Source organism: Syngnathoides biaculeatus, chromosome 10 (assembly GCF_019802595.1).
Source record: "Syngnathoides biaculeatus isolate LvHL_M chromosome 10, ASM1980259v1, whole genome shotgun sequence".
Classification (NCBI taxonomy): Eukaryota; Metazoa; Chordata; class Actinopteri; order Syngnathiformes; family Syngnathidae; genus Syngnathoides; species Syngnathoides biaculeatus.
In genome coordinates this window covers 7,010,586-7,037,867 of record NC_084649.1, presented here as the reverse complement: position 1 = coordinate 7,037,867, position 27,282 = coordinate 7,010,586, and positions in this window count along the sequence as shown.

Here is a 27,282-nt window from a genome sequence, read left to right as displayed (position 1 = left end):
ACTCACATTAAATCATCTGGTAAATTAGTTTAATCCTGCGGCAAATCTGGACCTCTCCTGGGACGCCTCCAGAGGTGTCAATCTGAGATAAGGTCTGTGTGACAATAAAGCCACCAAAGAGCCGAGATGGGGCTGGTGGCGGTGGTCCTTTACCCTTTTCAGGCAATCAATGCCATCTGATTTAACTGTTGAAGAAAAAAACCCAGTTGACAAGGACGTGTAGTGTTCGACAAAATCATTTTGCTTCAGCAATGTGCATTTCAAATGATTCCTATAAGACGTTAGTGTTAACAAATCAAACTACTTCCTTTGAATCACAATATTCTATCATTCAAAAAGAAAGACAGAAAGTGGACTTGAGGTGCTTGAGATGGTTAGTTTAATATTTGGAGTGGTGGCTCGTTGTTCCAATATTTGTGTTTTTCAAATAAATTACATGTTATCGTGCTATCATTCGTAGCATATTCTTAACGGACTCGTGTCTTCCTAAAGCAAAGCTCAACAGATCGTTTCTGCCCCCCTTTGAAAATAAACGGGACTGCAGGGGGTTCGGTGATCTGGTGATGGAAGCTGCAATTAAACAGCTCCAACAATGAATCTAAAGCCCGCGTGGCTGCATTCATAATAGCCAGAGAGACATGTCTAATTACAATAATTTTGTTATTAGCAGCCCTGTTCCTGATTAGAAACCGGGGGAGTACAGTAGAGGAATAATCAGTGTCAGTGAACTGAGTCAAATTGAAAAAAAAAAAAAAAAAAAGATGTGTATACATGTAAAAAGGGCGCTGCATATCAATGAGCCCAAATTCATTTGGATGGAACATTTTTTTTTCATTTATAAGATAACAGTTTTTTAAACTAAAATATAGAGTGCCGAAGCTTTCAGAAGATAACACTAGCTTTTTTTCTTCCCTATTACATGACTAAAAATGTTAGCGTTCAGAATGAATCTAATTTTCTGTGACCGACTGGCGACCAGTTCAGGGTGTACCCTGCCTCTCGCCCCCATTCGAGCATAGCGCCGACCCGAACACAAGGGATGGATGAAGGAGGAGGAATCTCATTTGCTTGAAAACATTTAAAATACATTTTCAACTTGGCAACTTCCAGCATATTGTATGTGATAAAACTTACTTCAGATGTTATGAAGTTGTCAATAATTGTGTAGATTTTAGTGTGTAGTTGGACTATTTTTTAATGTAAAAAATATAGTTTTTCCCATTTTCATTTAAGTTTTCATAGTATATAGTCATATAGTTTAAGAGGCCCCGTAGCTCAGTGGTTAGAGCACTGCTTTGGTAAACCAGGGGTTGTGAGTTCAGTGTGGCAACCCCGAAAGGCACAAGTCGAAAGAAACCATCCAGTATATAGTCATTTTACTCAGTGTGCATACTCGCAAACTTTTGGCATATCGACCAAAAACAATTACAGATTTCAACATGATAAGTGTCTAAAACGTTCCACAAACAGTAAGCAAAAATCTAATTATTACACAGACAGTGGGGGCAGTTAGTTGATTTAATGTAATTCACTTTAACATGAAAACAAGCAGGACAGAAAGGAAACAAAAAGACCTAAAAGGGAAACTTCAAAATGTTCTTTGAGCAAGATGAGATCACAGGCAGCAATTATATAATTCTTGTCAAGCGATGGTGCCGATAACCGGAGAGGAATGTGCACATGCGCGCACACATGCACGCACAGATAAACTAGCAGGAGAATAGCTCACATTTTTAAATGCTGCGGCTTCATTGTTGGGTCATATGGCTGTCACATCGAAATCCACTAATGTGCATTGTGCCAGTTGATAAACGCAATTCTGATTTCCTCCTTTGAGTTTTATTGTTTTTTGTCCATTTGGTCTTTGTCTTTTAGCTGTGCTGAAAGTCAAAAAAGAAAAGTGATGTCTGATGCCTCATACAGATTTGAAGATGCAAGACTTATAAAAATGGGTGGCTGAACAATGAGAACGCAGAAGTGAGAGAGACAGAGAGAGAGGGGGGGGGGGGAAGACCTTTCGATTGTCAGCACTTCACAGGGATGCTGATGTGATAGCAAAGATCCAAATTTGGAAATTGAAGGCTCACTGAGTCAGTATTGTATGCTGAATCTTGATGCACGCCCTGAAAAATGTGTGTGATCATGCTTGATGCTCCACATCTCAACATCTCCCATTTTATAAAACCTGTTTACAGTCCTGGGGAGTGAAACACAAACGTCCCAGGCTGAGCATGCGTCAGCCACACACCCACACACACAAAAGCGCGCGCACACCAGTGCAGGGGCCACGGGGTCTGCTGCGAGGTTCCCAGGGAGCCTGACTAGTCTGATGGAGGCACTTTGTCTGAAGCCGGGCAGACTACAGCAGACTCCAGAGCAGATGCCTATCAGCTCGTGGCTATGCTACGGCCCGGAGGAGAAAGGGAGACATAAAGAAAGAAAGAAGAAAGAAAGAAAGAAATAGAGGGCAACAGAGGGACATGGTAAATGAAAAGATAACGCGCATCAACAAAGAAATCAGCACAAACTTGCTTTCTAGACAGAAGACGGAAAAATGCCACACAATCCTACTTTTTTGTTCGAGTTTTCGAACAATGTTTTCAGTTTTTTGTTTTTTTTCATTCATTCATCAGAATGGGTAGAGTTCTGCTGCTCTCTGTTGCCAAAAGTACCCCCCAGGCATGGGGCTGTGTGTAAATAACAGTAGATGTGGAGGCCTTATGCAAGTGCTGACATGCCAAGTGGTGTATTGTCAAGCCGACGGAGTCTGAGGTCGGCAACATCGCAAAGGGTCAACAAGGAGTGTGACCTCTCCAGGTGTGGCCTCCTCTTTTGATCCCAGATTCCCCGTACCACACTTAGCACCGTTGTCAATGGAAATCCCGCTAAATGATCAATTCAAGCAAAAAAGGGATATGAAATGTAAATTTACAATATCTACAGTGTCAGGTATTGTAAAAGGTGCTGCGCGATGATAGTATGCACCACAAAAAATAACAGATAAAAGCACCAATGTCATTTCTTTTTCATCTAATCTCTCTGATTACCGAATTGGGGGGTGGGGGTGGGGGGGGGGGAGTCGGCTCACGGTGTCAAAGCTAATGTGTGCTGTCGGCTATATGGCGACTGCTTAGTTACAGCGTGAGGACACAGCGTATCGTTGGGGGGCATGAGCGTGTGTGTGTGTGTGTGTGTGGGGGGGGGTGTAGGCTGGAAGGACTCGCACTGTGACCCAAGGATCTCCACGGCCTCAGCCAGCGGAAAATTAGATTACAACGGTGGGACCTGGGAGTGACAGAGGTTGGGGCGTCAAGAAGTCTAAATATGGAGGGCTCAGAACGCCCATAATCACTTTATACAAGTTAAACGAACAGAAAGACTTATCTCCTCCTCGCTGTCCAGATTGCCTCTGCTAGTGTCAAGCGTGAGTGTGTGTCTGTGTGTGTGCGTGTGTGTGTCACAAATCCCCTACAATAGTTGCACCTCTGTTTGAATAGATGGCTCGGATGCAGTAGCGGCCAAAATAGACTGAGTTAGATGGTGCAAGTTAAAAAAAAAAACATTTGAAGAAGAGAACAGAGTGGCAAATTGATCTGAATTGTCATGTTGTTTGGATTTTAGAAAAGCTAATGGAAAACATTTTTGGGTTGCACATTTATGATTATGTTATGGTATAAATAAGTAAGATATCATTTCGTTCCCATGTCAAAAAAAGACAAGAAATGTGACTGTGGTTGAGAATGAACCACGGCAGATGATGAAGAGAATGAAAAAGACCAGAGGGGGTGATGAGAAGAGACAGACCAGAAAATTGAAGTGCATGAAACATGACACAAATGGACAAAAGTATTTAGCTAATGATTTATTATTAAACAGAGCGGGGGGCTCGTCCCAGCCCAATCCCCCAGCCAAGCCCAGGTTCCGGCTCTATTGTCGGGAGATGGAGAAGCAGATAAGCGGGGCCGTAATGGTAGTCAGATGGCAGGTGGGCCGGCTGAATCCGGGGTTAATCACTGCTAAGTGCTGCGGAGAAGAGCGGTCACGGCGCCCGGCTGAAACACTGGATCCTTGAGGGCAACGCGAGGCCACGTAAGTCAGCCCAGGTAACCTCACCTCGGCCGCTTGGGAGACCGGTGGACTCCACTTCTGCCGGCCTAATGCGGTTGACATCAACTCACGTCCCTGCATTTCGCTTTCTGGTGTGTTCTCCCAAGTGTTGTTAATATCCTCTGCACATGTAGTATTCTGTATTATTGCCTGGAGTGCTACAAGTAAACTACAAATTATTTCATCTGTCTGTACAAATGGAGAAAAGTAACAGAAAAGTGCGACGGAAACTTTTATGCCTGTGCCTCTTGTGGAGAAACACACTCCAACTAGTAAACACCTATGATGTGATAAATATCCATCCCACCATAATTTCTCTTTTGCTGCTTATCCTCACAAGGGTCGCAGGGAGTGCTGGAGCCTATCCAAGCTGTCAACGAGCAGGAGGCGGGGTACACCTAACAACTGTTTGCCAGCCAATCGCAGGGAACATCGAGACAGACAACAGTCGCACTCACAATCACACCTAGGGGCAATTTAGAGTGTCCAAATAATGTTGCATGTTTTTCAGATGTGGGAGGAAACCGGAGTGCCTGGAGAAAACCCATGCAGGCACAGGGAGAACATGCAAACTCCACACAGGCGAGGCTGGGATCGAACCCGGGTCCTCAGAACTGTGAGGCCAACGCCCTACCAGCTGAGGCACCATGCTGCCCATGTGATAAATAGACCAAGTAAATTTTCAAGAACCATTCGCATAACCTCGACATTTTGCTGGTTTCAGACTACATGAAAACAAAGGCGAAAGCGGCCGCTCCTGCCAAAGCATGAAATGCAGGCTGCAGTGCGCCCAAATAGTGGATGACAAACCCATAACGAAGGCACTAATTGGAACAAGGTTTGAAGTCCACTGTGCACACAGCACTCTCATATTCCTGCCGTCGTCAGGCCCTTTTCCGAAAACATCTACAGTCGAGCGGACCCCTTTTGGCGCATAGCTACATGAATTTATTTTTCCCCTTCTTCTAAAAAAAATTGATTTGTTGTAAACAGCAGAAGAAGTTGTCTTGCATTAGAATAATAAAACAAGGTCAAGTTGAATAGCGACGCCGCAGTTAAATCATCGGCTTATAGTAAACATTTGAGGGGAACATCTATCAGCGCCGCACGTGTCTGTGACAGTATAATAAGGTAGCGAGAGCTGGAGCGTGCGCTGTAAACAGATGAAGAGAGACACTTCTCTCCAGAGGCGGCGAGAGAGAGTTTGCACGTGGTGGAGGGGGGGGGGGGGGGGTCAACACAGAGGAAAGTACTTCATCACCTTTGACTTACATGTGGCAGATTTGGACTTAGCACAGGAACGCTCTCAACCAACCACGGTCATCAAAATTGAAGTTATTGTGAAAAATAATGCCAGGCTTGTTTGAGAGGCTGTGTGCTACAGTGCACTGTGGGCACTGGATATTTTTTGTGACATGGTGGTGGTGGTGGTGGTGGTGATGGGGGGATTACTAATGCCGAAAATTGTAAAAGCAGGGGTGGCTGAATGTAAACCAGGGGGAGGGTGGGGGGCTGTCCGTGACTCCCGTGTCATGATGCCTACCAGTTATAAAACCACTGCTTTAAACATTGCATTTGTTTCGATTTGGAAACATTTTCCCCACTGTGGTGGGTGGGGGCGGTGTTACTAATGCTGAAAATTGTAAAAGCAGGGGTGTGTGATGGGGGGGTGATGGTAAACCAGGGGGAAGGTGAGGGGCTGTCCGTGACTCCCCTGTCATGATGCCTACCAGTTATAAAACCACTGCTCTAAACATTACATTTGTTTCGATTTGGAAATATTTTTCCCACGTGGGGGACCGTGGGCGGTGAAAGTAGAAAACAAATCTGTTCCAAGGTCAAAGTGTGGCCATCATAAAACCTGTAAAGGCAATTTTATCGAAATATTACTGACATTCATACAATTGTTGGGCGAAAAACATAGAAAAACATAACTTAGTTTATGCGACGCACGGTTTCATCAGTCACTCAGAATTTCTTCGGTTTTGCAGTGTCAAACATTGAGCAACAAAAAGTCTGCAGCAAAGCATTTTTTTTTCTGCACTGTTAAAAATATGCTGCTAATTGATATGTTGCAAAACCACTCATTTATCCAAACACTGATCCACTTCAGCTCTTGTGATTCATTTCATACAATCGATAGTTTATGCAAATGAATTACACATTTCACCCACACAATCAAGTCAAAGTATATTGCTTTTCACCTACCTCTATCGGTTATCTCTTCAGGAGAAGAACAATAATACAGCCATCACAATAATAATAATACTAGTAATAATAATGATAATAATAATCATAACTTGTTTATTAGAAACTATATACAACTTACCTGACATACAGGAACCCTGGAGTGCTGCATACTGTATGGAGTATTTTATTTTCATTTTCACTCAAAGGATTTACTTTGTATGGAATTCATGTTTTGTCTTCATGGTATGTTTAGGGACAATTTGTTGTTACATATTAATCCAAGAAGGAACCTTCTTTTTTTGTTAAAGTTTCTAATTGATCGATGTTAACTTGTCAAACATTTCAAATGTTTCATTAAAACATACTTCAACTTTTGTTTAAACAGCCTCTTTTTTCAAGTTTTGAATCATGGCGTTGCTTTTAGTGTTTGCTTTTTATTGAAGTGGAAAGAAAGTGGGGAAAGTTTTTTTTTATTTGAGGGTTATTATGTCCAGCCCTATAGAAATGTGAAAGTGAGTTCATCACTTTGAGCATTAACATGTCAAAACGAGTCTTAACATTATCATTTATGTCACACATCATTAAAACATAAACCAAAGCTGTGACAAATTGCCTTGGCTGATTTGCCTTTGAAAAATATTTAAACGTAGCATTAAATGATGAAAACGTAGTTGTCATTGCACTTGTCTTGGCCTCCGATCTGTAAAATTGATCAAGTGAAAAGCTGCCCATGTGGTTCCACTTGAGCTTGTGTTTGGTTGGAAATGTTGGACAGTGCTCCTGAAGTTCAGCTGTAAATTCTTCGTCTTTACAATTCTTTTTTTTTCTCAATAGGAAACTGAGCTAAGATGCCATGTGCAGCATTTTCCAGTGGAGTGTAAACTTCTGGCAAGCTGTGGGCTGAATAATTGGCCCAATCTTTGTTCTCATAAAGGCGCACGTACAAAAAAACAAAAAAAAAATCAATCTACATAGTATATTACAATGCTGCTTTCATTATATTTGCTCTGTTTTATAATCTGAAAATGTAAATGTTGTAGGTGGTTATTTTAAATCATATTATTGTTCAGGTTTTCACTTTGATTTTCAGTGGATTACAGCGGCTCTTTTATTTTATTTAACAATGTTTTTATTTATTCACTCATTCCAATTCGCCCTTTAAAATCAAGTGCACATTCTTATGACAACTATAAGGGGTTTGACTTTATTTCTACAAGTTGTTGTTTTTTCCAGTAGCTTTAATGTGGTTGCTGGCCTCCCCGAAATTATCTGTGCTATTAAATTACTTGCAACAATGTTTTTTCCTCCCTTTTCCATAACGCTTCCAATTCCGTCACTTTGAACTTAATTTTGCAGTTGTGCTCTCCTAAATTTTCCATGGTGAAAACCCTCCACCACTTTTACACCAGATAGGAGGGGCGAGAGCAGTGGCTCTCAAACCTGCTGGAGGATATGAACTGCACAAGTTTCATATGCACATTCACGGAACCCTGCGTAACTGGAAAAATTAAATTCGGGAAAATGAACATTCAACATGGGTATACAGTATTTTATTAGTGCACAAAACAAACTATGTATGACTTTTAAGCAAAATCACCATGTTCGATGAACAAAACCAACAAAACATGAATTTAAATTAAAAAACAAAAAAACAAAAACTTAATTCATCCATCTTTGTTTTTATAATAATTATAATAATAATATTATAATTTTATAATAAGATGATTGTTCACTACGATACGTCCGGTGCAAGCGTGCCCATATTTGAAAGTGGTTGCTCATATTGGGAAGTAGCATGGATGCTGTTCCCACTTGTTGATGTAGCTGTGTAGGGGCACCACTTTCTATCTTTGCGGACGCCAGGAAAAATAACAAAGATGCCTGCCTGCACAAAGTTCTGCTTACAGGTCTGTTGCACACAACACAAACAAAACACACTGGAGTCATCAATTTTTCCGAGGTCTCACACAACTTCTTTTTTTTTGGTGTGCATAAACTATTCCTCCCCCACAAAATATTGGTAATTTTTTTAAAATTGTACAACCTCAGAAGCATTCAGCATCAGCGTCTCCACTCGTCTTCATAAAAACAAAGTAAACTTTGATGTACCCTCTCAACATATTAACGACCTCGGGCCTGTTATTTGTGCATGTACGTTTTGTTTTTAAAAGTGCGCCGGCACACACTTCAATGACTCATAATGGCGTACACTTGCTTACGCATACACCCACATATGCATAGGTTGCTACCACGGCAGCCACAAGGCTCGATGTCAATCACGTAGGTGTCTAATTAAAAGGAACAGGAGAAAGCTGCCGGGGACGGCAATCGCTATCAGACTCCCATTTTCATATGAATGGCCTTTTTTTAATTAAACTCAACAGTTAATAAGCCTCAGTATCCAGCCCATGTAGCAGTTTAACAGACAAAGAGCCTGAAAGAAAACACACACATGCGCTTCACGGCCAATGGGGGCTGAGAAGTAAAGACAGAAGGATGAATAATGAAGAGTCAGAAATGGAGTGATGCATTGCCTTTGAACCTGTTGGCTTTCCTTTGTTTGTGGAGGCGCTTTGCCAGCAGCTATTGTTGTCAATAAAGTTTATTTAGCCTCGACAGAATAACAGTATTTACATTTGCCACGAGATGGACAGAATTTCAAGGAAGGTTAAAGAACAAAATGCCAAGCAACATCATTTTTCCCCTACAAGGACAGACTTGTAGCACAAATGTTACCTCCCTGTTAAATGGCCGTGCACTTGAACTTAGCAGGTGGATAAGACGCTGTTAAGAAAAGAAAAACAATTAGTGTTTGGTCAAATAATGTGGGCTTTACCTACAAGGCACTAAATGAAAGCTCGAATGTCAGGGAAAAATCATTTCGGCATCAATGGGTTTACAGGCTCTAGAGAATGAAACTGGTATAAAAGAATGAAAGCATGATTCAGCGGCATGAATTTAATGCTTAGCGGCATGTTGTATGATGTTCAGAGTCCCGCGGCCAAGCTCGAACAATGACATTTAGCAGCTCCAACATTCTTTGTCTGGGAGCCAGACATAATTAATGTGTTGATCCTTTTTGCTCTATGAAATGAGACAACCACTCAAATTGTGTAATTCTAACGACGGAGTTTGGGCTCATATTAACAGTTCCGGGCAAATATTTGGACACGTCATGTTGCCAAGTTTAGAATTGCGGGAGAATAGGTTAGAAAAGGCGACACAAATGGGATGTATGATTCCCATACTCCTAAGATTTCTCTGTGGAAGAGATTATGGTTCCGCCTTACAAACACGAAAAATCTCCATTTTCCCAACCTTTTTCAGAAGATAAAGGGCCTCGGCTTCCTTTTCCACACTAAATCCCAGATCAACTTCTCCTCAGCTATTCAAGCCACCCAGCAGGTTGTTGCTAAAAGGCTTGCGAGTGAGCAGCGAGATAGCCGGCGCTGGCGTCTCAAATGAGCGCTCTCCGCCCCGCCATGACGTTCGCGCCGCTCGCTAATTCTCCATCTCGCTTACTTCTCCACAAAACTTGTAACATTATGACCTCCAGAAATATTCGCCAACTATAACAATAAAATTAACTTGTAATGAGCAAAATAACTGCACATCAAACACTCCTGGACGGTGTCGCGCAAGCTCGGAAGAAAGGGCCCAATTTGCAGATTACATGGCTCATGACTGCCCGAGTTCAAAACGCTGAGAGATTGGTTGTGAAGTGGGAAAGAAACGACTCTGAAGCATTATTTAAACTTGTGTAATGGAGATGCTGCAGGCAACTGGGCAAATTTACCATGCAAAGAATCTCCATTCTGCATGCAGCACTTCAAAGACGAAAGGAGCGTTGCTTCAGGGAGCCACTGGGCACATGGAGCAGGGGTGGGGAGGCGTGGGGAGTATGAACTTGGCGATGCGTATTTGTCTCCTGTAGTGACAGAAATTGGCATGGAGTGTTCAAAATGAGAGATTTAGCTGATCTAGGCCAGACTAGGAGCTCAGTCAACACAACACAGCGCTTCAGTATGCTCAAAACAGTGAAAAGCGTCAAGTAAACTATAGTGACAAATACAAAAGAGGAAGTCTGTGCAGGAGCGCGCATCCCCAAACTCGGAGGCCGCTGGAGACATTTCCTCTGCTTTTACAGTATGTGCCAGAAAAGCGAGCAAAAGGTAGGGCGATAGATGAAAAGGAGATGGATGATGCCGAGTGTTATATTTTCCTCTATCAGGCAGAGGTCCTTGTTATGTGTTGGTAGAGGAATGAAAGGGCAGCAGGAGATTCCATTAGCAAAGATAAAGTGGCCAGCATATGACGTGTCTTATCATCAGATACGCACATACACCAGTGTACACCACTGTAAGATTTTGCACTACAGCAGCTTAAATGCTGTATAAAGATCAAATTCCTGACCCTTACACATTCACACGTAGGGAGATTGCTATGTTGTAGCTAACCACTCCCCGTCGTCCAAGTCATTCACAAAGCCCATCTCCCCAAATTAATGTTAGATACCTTTTAAATTGAACCTTTTGTTGATATCGGCTGGTCGTGGAAACCTTACACTAAAATGTCGAAAAAGTGTATAAAAAAAACTCCCTAAGACAAAAGTGCTGATATTTGTCAAGACGTTAAAAGAGACATTTTCTTGGGCACTTAGTCGAGCTGATTTTTCAGCCGCTGCCTCCACTTTCAGCCTTCACTCGTTCTCTTTCTCCTCCTCACAAGGCAGCCTCCTTCTCCTGCTCGAGACTTATCTGATGGGAGCTCTGCCACAACTATTTATAAATCCTTGCATACTGTATGTTAAAGGCTATAACATACGCATCACTAAGTAAAGCAAAAGTATACACTGATGGGCTATTCTGACCTTGCTAAAATGTCGTGAAAGCAGAACATACAGTATATTTATTGGGCTTTTATGTACTATGCTGTCTAGATATGAGAATAAGAACAACAAATTAGTGCCAACGTTGATTAGGTATATCAACTGAAAAAAAAACAAATAAAGAACGGTTATCATTAATTTGTCATGAGCAGTATAATGCAACAGGATTTTCCAATTACATTCATTTTTACAACAATTACAGAAACATGACATACTGTAGCTCATACAGTATGTCCGGTGAGCAAATGTTACTAACGGTAACAAATGATTTGATGAACTCATGCGTCTACAGTATGACCATTATCATAAGTATCCATATTTTCTCAAAAGATATCCTAACTGAAAACTGTCCTTCGAAGTAAGGCCGCCGGATTCTAACACACTTTCCCAGCCTCCTCCGCCTCGTCTACATGCACCCCGCGAAGGATTATTCCAAGATCTTCTTCAGCTTCATTGCCATGGTAACCCTGATGTCATCTATGTCTTCAGAACAGGTTACCTTGATGACCTCTCTGAGCTCAGGAAAGAGGGAAAAAAATCATTTGTAAGCAGGTCCGGTAAGTGGGGATGGTTGCTAAAGCGCAGCGATGAATGTGAGCAATATGACTGACTTTGGTCTTCAACTTGGGCTTTGGCGATGTTGGACTCCTCTGGCATTTGGTCTCCATGTGGTATTCAAAGATCCATGGCTCACCACGGCATGTATGTACAGTATTTGAAAGCATGACTTGTGAAAACAAGTTTGGTGCGCTGTAGAGAGCTGTGGTCACACTCACTGTTGAAACTGCAGGGAGCTTGCAGTGAAGGGGAAAATTTGGGTTTGAAATCCAGTACGGTATATTGTTTGTAACAGTGATCCAGGAACCTTTGAGACACAGCATTTCGATTCTTAATTGGTTTTATTTGACTATCTAATAATTAGGAGACATTTTGTGAATATTAAAGTGTCTTTCTTTTTCCTTCTTCATTTTTACATTGCAGCCAGCGTGTTGAGCACTGTGGAACAAAAAGACTGCCATTTGTTTTCTAGAAAAAAAAATTGGGTTACCCCATCAAATTTACACTAATTTACTTGTGCAAACTTAAGCACATCTAGTCAAATGCCTTAGATGTTTGTTTAACATACAGCTTGAACTTTTGTGCCGTTTCGCTCAAGCCCCCCCCCCATCATCACCCCATTTCCACCTCTCTCTATTCTTAGATGCTCAAACATCGATTTGTGTTTTGTGAGGTGTAAGTCTGGGACACCTCAGCCCAAGTTCGGAATTGCAAGTTGGAGTTTGATGAGTTACTGTAAATACTACAGATTGTGCACTTTTCACTGTACATCCCAAGCAAACCTCTTTGTGACTGAATGAGTTGTTACTGTCTAAACTGCTCACAATGGCTCTCTATAGTTTGTCTCTTGATGTGTGGAAAGAGATCTTTAAACTTGGAAGCCGGGGAGTCCGTTTCCCAGGAGGTTGAGAAGCGAGAGTTGTGTAGAGATTGCAAAGGCCGCTGTCAACTAAAGCAAGCCTTTTGGGCTCACGCGTGACCTGACAACTTCCGGGTCGTGCCGTGATAGCTTTCCTGAGGGTTATTCAGAGTGCCAGCGTGCGTTTCACATGACCTCCAACACATCGCATTCCTCAGCACTAAAACATGCAACCATTTTCTCTGCTCGTGTGACACATGATCACATCCGTCCAAACGCACCGAGAGAATGTGTGGATGACAGCTGTTTGATGTGCGAGTGTTTGAGCTGGGGGGCGGGGGGGGGGGGGGGGTGATGTCAACAGCTGAGTCATACGGGTTAATGGAGATGAGAGTGCAGGGGTCTCTGACCAAGCATGACTGGGGAACATCATCATTAAAGCCAAGAAATTCGGCTATTGTGAAAAGATGATAGCAATCATTTGTCACATCTTTGCGGAAAACACCCCAGTCAAGTGTGAGGTTGTACAATGAAACTCTTGAGGGATTGTCTGGCCAACATAGCTCAAAGCAAAACAGCTTTGGACTATGCAGCAAATACATTTCTGCTCTTAAACGCATTAGAAGGAAAGCAATTTACAACCTCTTCATTCTGTGTTTTGCAATCACTGGATATTATTTGTGCTTTTCTGCTTATTGACACTAAAAGTGACACTCAAAGTCACTTCTACAATGCAGCACTTTTCTTGAAAAAGATCTTATCAACTTCACCCAAACATTTTAAGCGGCATGAATTACCATAAGAAGAACATGTCCACAAGGCAAATTAATTAGGAGAATGTAGATAGCGAAGCCATAGATGAAAGCAGCTCACTAACATGGTATTCATTCCCCCCCCCCCCCCACTGAATTGGGGACTGGGGGGGGGGTGTCATTTGCCTTTTCAAACAATGCAGGAATCAGCAGGAGACAGCAGCGGACATGACACAACATGCTACGCCGTTGTCATGAAAAGGAAGGTGATTGTGTTGCTGTGATCATCATATAATTGTTCCCTATCTACAGTGTAGACAGATGGATACATTTTCATTCATCCTTACTTCACTAACTTAAATACCCACAGCAACAACTTTAAGTGCTTCTTCTCTGAATTTTTACATTGCATGCTGAGACTGTTGCAGTGACGTGGAAAAAAACATGCTGGTGTTAAGTTGAAAATCCTAGAGGAGTTCATAGAAATAAAACTATGTTCAAGCAGATCAAAGTGTCACCACAATAAAAAAAAAAAAAGAACAATTGCCTGCAACCCTAATTGGGACAAACTGTATCAGGACTTTTTAGCAGTAGGGTCAATTATGAAAAATCTAACATTAACAACTTAACCGCATTTTTCTATTTCTGCCATCCAGACAACACAGATCTTTTATCAGTGCCCTAAATTCCGAGGACAACGATAAAACAGATATACACGAGGCAATAAGTGATTAGAGTGCGCCACAACTGAATACAATAACTGTACTGTGTAGTGTAATACTTTTTTTTCTGAGGCCAACTGCTTTTGTTATTGAGTCACAATAAAATTTCAGTCACACAGTTGGTTCATGTTGCCATAGTGATAAAAAATTGTTTTGAATTTAGGGACAGATGATATCTTAAATCTACAGAAATCTCCCTGCATCAAAGCTCAAACATATTCAGTTCGCCACAAAAAAAATGCAAAAATAAAGAATGGCGTGAATTACTGTTATTTTTTTATTGTTTGGGATTGAGGGGAACCTAACCTGTAACAATTTATCAAGGCTTGACTGGAAAAAAAAAAAAAATTGGGCTGGTGTGTCATGCTGACATGTGACATGTTCGTCTTGTTGCCTCAAAACAGTCCTACACAATTTTCTAAGGGAACCTTCAAGTATATCTGGACAGATGGCTGCGCAAACGTTACTTCAGCTGCACTAAGGACCCCCACGTACCCCCCCCCCCAAGATGAAAAAAGGACAATTGCTAACATACTTGGCACAATGAAATGTGCGCTAGAACCTGTGCAGGCCTGTTGACACAAACGTGCAAATTTTCCCCAAGGTTAGGAGCTTCCACGGCAATGTGTGAAAAAATTGTAGTTTTAGGTTCCTGCTACTGCTTTTGAAATGGACCTCTCTCACTCCCATATTTCAGCCAGGGTGGAAGGATGCAGAGTTGATGTGGAGTTTGAGCGCTGAGCGAAACGCTGCCTTCCCGCTGAACTCAAAGAGGCTTCAAAGTGTGTGTGTGTGTGTGTATGTGTTGGCAACAGACGTCCCTCTGTTGAGCCCTTAAACTGCACTTGTCGTGGTGCTTTTTCCATTTGAGATGGTGCTGGTGTTATCCTGTAAATGTAAGTGTTTTGTGGATATTGATACAGTACCTCAGAGGTGTCAAACCCAAGGCCCGGGGGCCAGAGCTCATCTGCCGGATGATTTCATGTGGCCTGCGAAGGCAAATCCTGAGTATGAACTTCCATGATTTTTTCTTTGAAAATGTACCAAAATTTCAAATTGTCATATCATGAATTATAATGTTGAGATATTGCAGGCATTTTTAGCATTGAAAAACCCATTACCCCTGATTATGGTCTTCCAGTAAAAACAGCCCTCTGAGGGACTACAATAGTCCATTTGACACCATCTCAGTATCTTAAAATACAAGGACGAGTGTAGTAGTTGGTCAGAGTGTGTTTGCTGTTGTTTTAACTGATTACTGGACTACGTCAGTTTTTCGCAAATAGAGTAGCCTATAGGATTATGTTGGTTGGTTAACATGAAGGAATTCCACAGCTCAGAAACTTTGATTCCCAAAGCTACAACACCAAGCAGAGTTTTGGGACCGTCTAGTCAATAGTTTGCTGGTTTGGCGCTCTCTCACTCAGTGTGAGAACATGGACCTTCTGGGCCCCCCGGCATAGAAAGAAAGCCATATCAGCACTTAGCTCATTATGTTGCAGAAAAAAAAGATAGTCAATTTCTCAATTTCTTGACTTTTATTCATTTTAATTCGTACCCTTGTTGAGCTACGTCCCTTGCTGTCCCGCTCAGCTCAGTCAAAATACTCCATACTATCTCTTAATTCCCCTGATTGGTGGAACGGAATGTACAGAACAAATTAAAAAGACGCTTCATGTCGAAAAGTTTCTGCTGTAAAAACAATCTACACTCAATTGTCAGACTCTTTGAAGCCCAAATCTTATGTTCATTTGGCTTTTCTGAAATAAAAAAGAATATCTTCTCCACCCAACCAGTCACCCTTGCATTTAATGTGAGCACCGGTGAAGGGGTGGCATTGCCGAAAGGCAGATCATCAAAGACAGTTTTCAGAATAAGTTCTGTTGGGTTTTATTCAACGTTTGATAACTCACGGTTAATTGTTGCAATGGAAAACATCCTTCTCCATTTTCAACACCTGTCCAAGCTGTATAAAATGGGCCAAAACGGATAACGAAAGGCTGTAAGACTACAATTGTTAAGGTGGGCTTCAGAGACAGACCCAAAAATGAGGACCAAACAAAGCAGTTTGCCTGATGTGTGCGTATTTAGGGGTAGCAGGGATAGGAGATGTCAACATTTTGCCTCCAGCGCCCCTAATCATTTGCATAATATCCATTCTCATGAGCAACAAAGAAAAGACAGACATGCTTATACAAAACTCAACTTGACAAGGGAACAATGGTGGCTTGATGTGGATTACTGAGCACGAGCAAATTCTCATGGTTTATTATTTTGTCAAATACTTTAAAAAAGTGAAACTTTGCCAAAGCCCAGCTCGGTAACCCACTTCTTTTGACTTGATGGTCATAATACTAAAGGGGCTTCTTTTTTTACGTCGGAACACACTCTGTTGTCAGTCTCCAACCTATGCTAATGCAAAAGTATGGTCGTAATTATGGGAAATATTTCAATGAAAAGCACTTTGGGGCTACAAATATAAATTCATCAAATAAAAACAATACAAACAAAGAGACCAGTTCTTTACTTCAACTGAAACTTTTTCTCAAGTACTTTACCAGCACCGTTGACTTTGTTGTTTAAGAGAAAACAAATCATAACGTTGCAACAGATAAAAGGCACATAGGATACGGTAGACTCCAATGACAAATACTCCTTCCAAATACTTGGTGACATTCTGGAACTGCCAGAACATCACACATCATCAACATGCTGGAGTCAGATCATGTGCTCCATGGAACGATGGCTACTAAGCTTGCTTTAAAATATATTTGCCAATATGAGCAAATGAGAAGCAAGACGACGTCAGAAACAGAAAGGCAGATGGTAAAAGGGTGCGCACAGCTGGTAGAGGGGCAGGTGTAGCAGACGAGGACTGATCTCGGGGTGAATTAGAACGTAGGACAGCAGACAAAGATGGATGATGGATGGGACTGATACAGGCGGCAGAAGCCCTGCTTTATCTGGGCAGCACAAGCTAGACCTGCCCGGGTGATGGGTAGGCTGTCAGCCCTTTGTTTATAGCCATGGCCCATCTTTCATCTCTTATAAGCCCCAAAAGCTTCGATCATTCAAAACTGGCCCAGCACTCTTTGTCTCTTCATCTGTGACTTGCATCCTTGTTTTTACTCTGACAGAGACCATTTTCCTCTCCTGAGTAACTTTGAGATGAGAGCATTCTCGAACTTATATACAAGTTTATATTGCTCTCCAGTGGTTGCAACCCTGACACTGAATGAATATTCATTCATTTCATTTTCTGTAATGTTTAATGTCGGTAGTAGGACCAATCTTTACGGTGTAGTGCACGTCAACAGACAAGGGAAGAGAAGCAAAGGAGGGACAGCAGAGACAAGACAAATCTAATCCAAGCATATCCCCACGAGTTGCACGCTTCCAATTAATGGCGGGCTGGTTTATCAGGCTCCAATGGGTGATTGCTGTTTTTAATCATTTTCTTCCTCTTCATGATTTACTCTGCCTCTATCAGTCTTTGGCGCTCTTATCATCTAACCCCCTCCTCCTGCTAGACTTCCCACCCCATCCATGTGGAATGCTTCCTCTGTTTCACCATGTTCCTGTGAAGCCACTAACATTAGTCAGGTCTGCATATTAAATGAAAACTTCAATGTGTGCCTTTCAAATCTTCTTTTGACAAGTGGCACAGAAAGTTTCCAACTAATCAATCACGCACCAAAGCAAAGAACTTGTTAAAGTGGAATTTGAACCAATATTTATGCCTGTATGTGTCTGTGCAGATATCTATGCTATGCACTGTAAATAATGTTGCCTACTCGTTTAGTAAAATTGTGATGTATATTTTTCATGTTGCGTTTTTGTAAAGCTCAAGTTACGCACTCCAGAAGGATCATTAAATCATATCTATTTTAGTCCTTCCATGCAAAAGTTATAAAAACAAGTGCTGCTTGTTAGCGTTGTAAACAGACAAGAAAAACTAATTTTCACAGTCTGCATTCAACCTTTGAGTTCATGCTTATGTCCGTTTGACAGCTGCCAGATTTGCATGCATGTGCTCGGCTTAGGGAACTGTACGTGAATTTTGGGAAACTGTTGAATGAATGGCCAGGTCTAAATCCGACCTCGCCTGTGTGGAGTTTGCATGTTCTCCCCATGCTTGCGTTGATTTTCTCTGGGCTTTCCTCCCACATCCCCAAATCACGCATGGTAGGTTAATTGAAACTCTAAATTGCCCTCTAAATTTTGTAGGTGGGAGGGAACTGCAGCAATTGACCCCTCCGTGGATATTGCGCAATCCACGTCACTGACCAATCAGAGGCCAGAGGTCTGCATAAACCAAAGCCCGTTTTTGCTCCCGCCATTTTCTCAGACAACATTGCATGGTCCGCTATAGGTTTTGTTAGCGTTTTATCACGTATTTGGGTTATTTAACAAAAAATATGGTTAAGAGGTGTAGTCACGGACTTTGTAATAGTGACGACAGGTATCCTGAAAGGCTAGTAGGTGGAGTTCGATTCGTACCCTTTCCAAAACCGAACACCCAGTACGAAAAATGCCTTCGATGGGTCAAACTTTGTGGAAGACCGCATCATCAACTAAATCCATCTAATATCAACCGGAACACATATGTTTGCACGAAGGTATGCCCTATATTTGATTTTCAATAGATGTCTCGTATAAATGAATTCGAAGTTCTTCGCTAGCATAACACTGCCGATATTTAGCGATGATCGGACTGCACAAACATGTCGCTTTCTTGCTGGCTCGCGGCCGAAGCTTAACCAGACTGTGTTTGCACGAAGATATGCCCTAAATTTGATTTTTAATACACGTCTCGTATAAATGAATGAGACGTTCTCCGCTAGCATCACATTGCTACGTGTGAATGATTGAATGAAATCAGAAGCATGGCGTCTCTCTCAGTTCACAATGTATTGTATTTACAATCTATAATATAGCGTTGATTTGAATGAAATCAGAAGCATGGCATCTGTCTCAGTTAACAATGTATTGTATTGTATTTGCCATTTTTTACGAATTGTTTGTCTTACGTCAGCGCACGTGGTGTTACGTCACTTCAGGAGGCGTGGTTAAGTGCCCTGTATGGAGGGGTCAATTGGAGAAAACCCACACAGGGCGATGATGCATACTCCACACTAGTGAAGCTGGATTTGAATCCACGTCCTCAGAACTATGAGGCAGATGTGCGAACCAGTAACTACCATGCTGCTTTTCAATACTTAACTATATTCCTAATTTCATATTTGAATCTGGTTATGCTCGCGTGCACTCAATGAACGGGACGATCATTGCCGACACCTCCTCAAAGATCCACACTATCTCTTTTTGTATTTTTATAATTGCAATAGAAGCTGGGGCTATCTGCTTCCTCCTGGACAAGTGCGTAGTGTTGCTTGTGGGCCAGTCATAAACAATACAGTTGTATATAGCACCTCAAAACGGTTCCCGAGAGGATCACCAAAGATCACAGTTTATTCATTGCAGTGAGTTGGTTGAGTGCGCGAGGGTAATTTGCCTTGTGCACAGGTGCAACTGTATTTTTCTTTTGTGATTATCCAGTTCTGCCACTTTCAGGCATGTCTCTTGGTTTGCAGTGGCGCTTGGCCTAAAACCTTCTTCCACTTATTTCCACTGATGAATTTCTTTGTTGCTTTGGCAGTGTGCTACTGGTCATTATCTTGATGCATGTTCATTTAAGAAAAAGGGTACTGTAGATTTCTGAGTTCATTGTGCCGTCGTCATTATGTGATACATCATCAGTGAAGATTAGTCATCTTGTTCCAGAAGACATGTAAACCCAAGCCACGGCTTGATTTTCACAGATGGGCTTGTACTGGGATGCTGAACAGATCCTTTCTTTCTTGAAAATTGTGCATTTCCTTCACTTTGGGAAATGGTAGTCTTTGTATCATTAGTCCATGAAACCTAGTCCCTCTATTTTTTAGGCACATCTGGATACCTTTTGACCTTTCGATTCTTCTTTTGTTCATGCTCACTTGTGCTTTCTGGATGTTGCAGCTGATGTCACTGACAATTGTTTTATTGTCTATATTTATAGTTCTCAAAATGCTTGTCATCAACGGCCATGTCCAAGCACCACCACAGATCTCCACAATCCAGGTAGCATCCATTGAGCACTGGAGCTGGGGAAAGAACATGACGGTGTCACTGTGCACTGCCACTTTTTTTTGTCCAGTGCACGTGTGACATGCTTGCCAGTTTTCAGATCTCCCACTGTGCGTGATTTCAATCACTGCAAGTTGGACCTGACTTACGTGGCAATCCACTTACTGACGGTACGCACTGAGCAACTGTGGGATCTGCATGCAGTCCACGGCCCTTTTCTCTTGCCTCATGTGGTCTTCTGACAAACCCATGAACATCCTCTTTCTACTGGCTTTGTTTATGTGACTGATTCAGACAACTGAACTGTGGCTGTCACATTGATCGATTTGCCCAGTTGATGTGGTGGAGAGCGGGCATGGTAATAAACGAGAGTCAGTGTGGAGTTGACAGAAATGGGCTTGTATCTTCTTTCATTAACACAATGCCTCGCTCTGACAGAGACTCATAACAAGGTGACACACAACTGTAATGCTCCTGCTCAGTCGCCTTGTAATGATGTTTATAACTTTGGGTGTTTTGTGGGCCTGCGTGTAAAGCCATGCGATGAGAGCCGACGCAGCCTCATTCTCCTCTGGTCAAGGTGCTTTTGCGAACAAGGAAGTTATCTTTGTCCATGAGGTCACCCATTGCGTCGTGAACAGCAACACCAGGAATACCAATCTTGCGAGCCGAGCGACGTGTGTGAGGAGGTTGTTGCTAGCCGCATCCTCTTGGGTGGGCAATAACTCATCTCTAGGCAAGGATAGGGCTTATCTCAGTCGCCTTCCACAGGCCTGCCTGCTGCCTGCTCTGTCTTAGGAAAGGATTTTCTGCTGCCCAGTGTGTGAGTAATAGATGGGGTTAAGGTGACAGAGTAGGCCTGTCTGTTTAGGTTGTCTTACTGGATTTATGTTTGCATGTGAAGACGAATCCAAAGGTGCATGCATTTATAAAGTATGTGCATGTGTTTATACGCGAGATTAATATACGCAATTCGTCCCAGCTAGTTTCCATATATCTCATCTCATAAGGCAAAGTATTTCTCTCATAAGTTATTTAAACATGTGAAGGGCATCTTTAGAGTTGCATCTGAGGTTTGCCCCTCCCTTTTCAACGTACATACTCTCTCACACACACACACACACACACACACACACAAACACACACACACACACACACACACACTCACAGGCATACACATCCCTCCACCCTTCTATCCCATCCACACCGCCTCTCTGTGTCATCTTGGCCTATCAATCAAAAATGTATTAAGTCCAGAGTCGGGGCCGATCAAAGGCAGAATTCCTGGGAGGAGAAGAGATAAGGCCTATCTCATTAATAAGTGCTTTACCATCGTAGAAGCCTGCGTGCCTCGCCACACCCTGCCTGCCTCCCTTTGATATCTAATTATCCATCCGTTTCATTCTGTCAGGGAAGGAGGAGAGGGAAGACTCACAGTGTCATCAGAAGCAAATACTGTTGCGCGAGTGGATCACAATCGGAATGAGGGGCTTCACAAACACCCACCCTAAATGTGTGTGTGTGTGTGTGTGTGTGTATATATATATATATATATATATATATATATATATTATATATATATATATATATATATATACACACAAATGGGCCGAGAGTGATGTGTAAACAAATGCAAATTAGATGTTCTTGCAAGACAGATATCCAGATAATCTGTCATGCAGATAGGAGGGAAACACGATCGATTTGAATGACTTCTTGATAGGCTTCTTATGCAAAAAACAGACAGCTAAAACCAGTCAAAGCTCTTAGATATCTCTCTCTCCCTGAAGAAAAAACATGTAGGCGGAACTAGCACAAAGAATGCTACAAGGAGGTGACGAAGGATAAGACAATTGTGGGTGAGGGAAATATAGTAATGAACTATAAAACCATCAAAGATAATAGTGGGGAGAGGAGACAATGGAGGGAGTGAGAGTATGAACAAGGTGAACAAATACAGAGGACCAATAAGGAAAACTACAGAAAGGAGAGAATAGGGCGAGGATGACTAGACCATTTTTTCCCTTTTCTTCTTGCTTTACTGTCAGAGTAGCAAAGGAAGATAAGACTGAAAAGGTCCGTCAGTGTGCTGCGAAACAATCCGTTCTGTGTCTTCCTCTAACTCGAGTTAATAGTGCCCAAGACACTGCCATTCTCTCAGTCTAATGGCATGACTCGGATTTCCAATGATGCCTCTTGTGATATCGCTCATCTCTGTTGGCATGGTGGACTGGCATCACTTGACCAATATAATAAACGATCGTCCTATAAAGTCAGAATAAGCCTGATGAAGACTTAAAAAAAACAAAAACCTGCAAATACTCCTTTCAAGAGCAAACCTTCAAACCACCATCACATATTGATACAAAGAATGACTATTCAAAGAAACATTAAAAAGGATGAAATTGTGTCTTCATAGCTGTTCAAACCTATGCCTGTAATCTCCAAGAGCAGAGGCAGGAAACAAACACAAACTGCGGATTTAAAAGAACAAAACCAACACAAAACACAGACCCAAATGCCTAACAAAGAGTCCAAAGTCCACCACCGCATCCCATGTCCTATTCGAAAAGAAACCTTCATCTCAAGGCATTTTTGTTCTACAGAGACTTTCTTAAAGAGGAGAAAGGAGGTATGTCAGAGATATGGGTCACATTGTTTACAAAGACAACTTTTAATCCAATCATAGTCCACCGCTGCTTTTATTACTCATTTCATGGGATTAAAATGAAATGAAACATAATAAAATGCAAATTAATTTATGAACGAATATCATACATTGTAGTTTGGAAGGAATGGGTTCAAAGAAATGTAAAGAGTCATAAAGGCAAAATTAATTTCTTTAAGTAACGTATGTAAAATACGGCTAAAGAATGAATGAATATTCAGATTCAACCTAATGAATTCAGAGTTTTTTTTCTGTAACTTATCAGATGCACGTATTTGGCACTCTCACGCGCCTCGTCTCATATCTTTTTGACCTGTCGTGAAGCTGCCTGAGGCTTTGCATAACTGACCAGTGCCAAGCTACCTTTGGAGAGATGAAGAAGAGGTCAACTTCATGTCTGCATGCAAATTGGTATATGCCAGAAAAGGTGAGATAGAGAAAGGCAAATTTTCCTCATGGAACCACCAGACAACAACAGGATATGTTGTAATCTGTATACAGTGTATAAACACTTAACAATACTGGAACCACAGTAGTACCAAAACTATGCTACATGTTTGTTGGTATTCACAGGTCAGGAAAATAAATGCTCAGTATTAAACTAACAAAAATAAACTGGAAACACACAGGGAGATCTCAATTAATGTCCAATTGCTTGATTAGGACTTAACCGTTACAATTTGACCTGGGCCATTTGAAGCCCTAAAAGTAAAAAGACCCACTTCTTTTTAAGGTGATGGACATTTATTGCTTTTGTCCAGCCCTCTGGCTTTCTTGTGTGTGCCCTTGGAACCGCTACAGCCATTTCATACTGTACTGAACGCAGCGTGCTGTGCCATCAACGAAACCATTCAGTGTTGTGTGTGTGCTCTGACAACATCTTGGGGCACCCAATGTGGCTGGCGCAGTGCGTGCAGAGAGACAACCTGGATTGGAAAGTCACTGAAACAGCATGGTGAAAAACGTTATAAATGTGGCAACCCAGTGTCGCAGGCTCCAGGACACAGAACAAATATTGTTCCATGACCAGGTAAGGAAGGAACCGATGTGCAGAGATTGCTACTAATTTAAATGTACCAATATGGTTGAAAATGGTAGAAACGTTTGTATAGCTATTTTAACAATATAAATGTTATCTTAAAATACACCATTGCCGCACACTTGTGCAACCGAGGCAGTCCACACACCCTGGCTACACTGCATTGTGTTCTGGTAAATAGAGGGATGCTGGACACAGAGGTTGCTGTCTGACTGGTGTTTTATTCCTCCAACATATGAAATGAAATCAAGAGTCTGAGCTTCATACTATCCAAAAGGCCACCTCTCGCAGTCAGAGTCAAGGCAGACTGATGAGAGACAGGCCAGACGTTACAGCACTTCCAACTGCTTTTCAAAATAAAAGCACTGACTTTGCAACTAAAGAAAATATAAAGTATAAAGCCAAAATAAATAAACATGTCAGATTGAAGATGAAATTCCAATAGTGAAGATAATCCAAAACCCAATGTGAGGGATTTGGGTGAAATTAATTGAAAAAAAAATAATATTAATATAACCAACTCTCTATTCTCTTGTGTGTTACAGTTGCATGTACAGTACACTTTTATGTACTTTACTATACATAATGCTCGCCTGCTTCCTCCTCTGCAGTGGCTCCCATGAAAACCAAGTGTGATGTGTAGGCACCCTTAGGTTATGTATTGCTGTGTGTATCAATGACAAAGTGAGTAAAGACACACAAGCATACTTTAAGTGCCTTGTTTGCATTAACCATTGCCCATTTCACCGGAATGTATTGTCAGAGTGTTTTACATGATGTTAATTCGTGAAAAGTTACAGTTCATCCATTCCTGAATCCAAGGCAATCCATCATTGGAAGTGGTGCGCTTTGTCTTTCAAAACAAAGCATTTTACAGGAAGTGCTATGTTAAAAGCACCCCTCTGGCATCTCGCCTATTGGATGCGTCTTCCGACATTGACGCTCACGAATTGAATATCCTTCAATGCCAACATCCAACGCAATGAATGGGTTCGTGGACGGAATGCTGCACGTTGCTCTGTGGAGTGTGAAAAGGCCTTAAATGTTGATATTGCTAGATATCATTTGGTAAGTATACAATTTTTATCATGATAATTTATCCCGTATGAACTGTAAAGGTCCTAAATAATAAATACAATTTTGACATTTGGTTTTGAATATTGCCCTATTATCACATGTAGCATGACCAAATTTTAATTAGTGGACTTTTGACTCTTTGAAAAAAATGAATTTGTGGCCAATTGAGATTTATAATTGAATACCCTGGTCGATGCAATAGCTACTTCACTTTTGATTGTGATGTAAAAAAATGTTGCCAATTGACAGTTTTTTTTTCATGGTCCACACAAAGCCCCTCTTCCGATTTTTTTTTTTTTTGCTTACAAACTACAAACAAACTCCAAAAAAAGCCTAGGATTGCAACAGACAAAGACAATTCGTCCACGTGATTCTTTACCAATCCAGCATTGCTGCGCACAAGAGAAGATTGGCGACCTACAAGCAGATGAAAGACAGGTCAACCTGCAGGGATGAACTTCTTCTAAGGCTGACCAAGCCGGAGGGGCTCTGCCCACCTAGGTGGCAATGGCTGCACCCCCCGCCACCCCCCGCAATATGATATACAGATCTGGTTGTGATTTAGTCGGGGAGACAATAAGACACAGAAGAGTGTTCCTTCATTTTCTTTTCTGTTCCCAGGATATGTTGGCTAACGTGGTTTGGAAGGGGTGACGACGAGGTCAGGGGGGCTCCAGTCGACTGTGCCCCGAGGAGGAATCGTGGGGCGGGACAGCGGAGTGGTAGTTGAGAGAGGGAGGGGGTACCCCTCTGGGACCGTGGTCCCCTCCCAAATCAAAAATAAACAAACAGTGGTCCTCTGATCTAATCTGGCTAAACTAAAACCCCCCTAACGGACCGCCCAAAGCAGCTACTACACTGGATGGTGGATTGTTAGGAGCCTTCAGAAAAAGACATTGAACTGACAAAAGATGTTCCGTGCTTAACTTCAATGCTCGATGTGTTGAACATTTGTTTGGCAAAGGCTGTGTAAATTAATGTTTACAGATGCTACCAAATCTATTCCTGTAAACTGAGGTCAGTCGTGTGTAGAGAGAGAATAACATGGAGGAACAGCGCCAGAATGATTACAAAGCCAACATGTTTGGCTCATTTCATTCTCCCCCCCAAACATTCCACCCCCTGTGTGTTGCACAGCAATTTTTTTTCTGTGGTTTGGTCATCAGACTAAACTTGTCTAACAGGCATCCAAACACAATGTTAAACAGTTTCCCTTTCCTCTGCATTGGGCACACCAATCGCACCCCAGCGTTCTGTCAGCTGACCAGCGAGAAACGACGAGGGTGCGATTACACCAATCAAGGGTCAGGCTCAGGTTATCACAACCACAGGAAAACTAAAACAGATGGAGAACATATTCTAGAACGACTCGACATCTACTGTCGCGCTTGTATCTTTTGGTCTTGTATTCGCCGGCTCCACTGGACTGGAAGAATGTCAGATTTAGCTCTGATTTGGAATTACAGGTCATGTTGCTTTCACAGCCATCTTGATTTGAAACTTACACGCACACTCTCTCACACTCACACACACACACACACGGACACACACACCACACACACGGACACACACACACACACACACACACACACAAACACTCAAAAATCACCCCCGCCAAAAATAAAACCAAATCACATGAAAAAATGTTTCACCAAGTGTTTGTGGCATCCATCCCATCCTTTCCCCATATTGCTTATCCTCACCAGGGTTTGCGGGAGCGCTGGAGACGATCCCAGCCTACCCTGTGCGAGAGGCGGGGTACACCAAAAAATGGTCACCAACCACTTGCAGAGTGTTTGTAGCAAAGAGGGATATTATATTAGTTCAATATGTGATATATTTCATGCCCATTTTGACCACATTAGAATATTCTACACATTTTTGGGGGTTGTGGGTTTGTGAACAACCAGTTTGTATTTTCAAACACAGCAGCACTCCTGAAAAACAGAAAAATACAAACACTGCAAAAACCTCTAGTGACAATATGTTTGATGTTGATGAAAAATGATTTGTTCAATAGAAAAGTGATATAATACTCCAAACAAACACCCACTATAAAGCTGAATAAGTAACAGTATCAGTGCTCTTATTGAAAAACAAATTTGTTTAGCAAGTTCTCCTCAAACTTCAAGCCTAGTATCTGTTATGGTGCCCATGCTTTCTTTCACTATTTTTGTTGTTGAGTCTATTTTTGTATGTGATTGCTGTTCTTATCTTTTTATCCGAAATTCAGCTTCTAGTCCGGCCAAACACGAGGCTTCTTTTGCTCCATCCACCAGACTGGCACTGAGATGAG